Below are 1,795 nucleotides of genomic sequence, written 5' to 3' on the forward strand. Positions count from 1 at the left end.
CTAGGGAAGGCTTATGTAAATAAGCCAAGTTCTAAATGGCTAATAAAGGACTTCTTTGTGCTATATTTAAATTATTTCGATATGTAAATTTGGGGTTTGGGTATTGGCATGCTCTCGAGTTAAATGTCTCAGTCTGCAGTGAAGTAACTATAAGACCAATACACAGGAGCAAATCTAAAGTTAAAATGTTTAGTTCCATGAAAGGACCCCTTTCAATTTCCAGAAAGAAAAGATAATAGCTTGGTTATAAGAATTACTATTTTATTCAGATGTAATATAGGACCAGTTTTATGAGAAAACATAAAGGACTTCTCTGAAGTGGAAACTTAATTCTTTGGAAAGGCAGTTATGCTGAATCGTGTTTTGCTGGGGCAAACACATGAAGGAACATTTCATTGAAATGGACACAGGTAAAAACATGTTCCACTAAAGCAAGTACATGAAAGGACACGTAATGAAGGATTCTTCAATAACGATGACATGCATGTATTGGTCCGCTCTACATTGTGTAGTTGAGCTCCATTTGATGGGACTCCATAGAGAGAAATGCACCAAAAAATTTTGGTGGCATGCTGCAGCTCCTTCCTACTTCTGCACACTTGGCCGATTGGCAGAGTGATGTCAGCTGATATAGACTCACATGTTGAGGTATGACATGTGAAGGACACCTGATGTTTGGAGGGAGTATAAATAGGACTCAATGGATTGTGAGAGGAACTAGAGGCTTGGCTTGGCTAAGCTTGGGACTCTCGGGTGGAGATAGCTGTGCAATGCTTGTTGGTCTCCAGTCTTCACTGATCTTCTCTTTGTCAAGAGATGCACAGCTGAGAACTGCTCCTGGTGTTACTGCTGGTCTGAATCCTTCCTGTGGACTAGGGCTGATTCAGCTGAGGCCTGGCTGCTCCTGCTAGGCTGTGCCACTGCTGCTGCTATTCCGACACTACTAAACTGGACTGTTGGTGTATCTGTGAAGTGTTTGTGAGTGCATCAAGCTGCTGCTGCTGCCCCATGAACTGAACTGCTGGTTTCCTGACCGTACAGATAAGGTTTGCTCTAAAGAACTATTTCAAAACAGGTCCACTTCCCCATCTCCTTTCTTCTCTACTATCTCTGGTGGGTAGTGGACTAGAAGGGAGGTTAAAGCATTTAAGAATCATCATTAAAAATGGGCTTTGTAAATGGATGGAACTGGAAAATATCATCCTGAGTGAGGTAACCCAATCACAGAAAAACACACATGGTATGCACTCATTGATAAGTGGATATTAGCCTAAATACTCAAATTACCCTAGATCCACAGAACACATGAAACTCAAGAAGGATGACCAAAATTTGAATGCCTCACTCCTTCTTTAAAAGGGGAACAAGAATACCCTTGGGAGGAAAATAGGGAGGCAAAATTTAGAACAGAGGCAGAAGGAACATCCATTCAGAGCCTGCCCCACATGTGACCCATACATATACAGCCACCAAACTAGATAAGATGGATGAAGCAAAGAAGTGCAGGCTGACAGGAACCAGATGTAGATCTCTCCTGAGAGACACACCCAGAATACAGTAAATACATAGGCGAATGCCAGCAGCAAGCCACTGAACTGAGAACGGGACCCCCATTGAAGGATTCAGAGAAAGGACTGGAAGAGCTTGAAGGGGCTCGAGACCCCATATGAACAACAATGCCAACCAACCAGAGCTTCCCGGGACTAAGCCACTACCCAAAGACTATACATGGACTGACCCTGGACTCCAACCTCAGAGGTAGCAATGAATAGCCTAGGAAGAGCACCAGTGGAAG

The sequence above is a fragment of the Rattus norvegicus genome, chromosome 16 (genome assembly GCF_036323735.1).
Source record: "Rattus norvegicus strain BN/NHsdMcwi chromosome 16, GRCr8, whole genome shotgun sequence".
NCBI classification, from domain to species: Eukaryota; Metazoa; Chordata; class Mammalia; order Rodentia; family Muridae; genus Rattus; species Rattus norvegicus.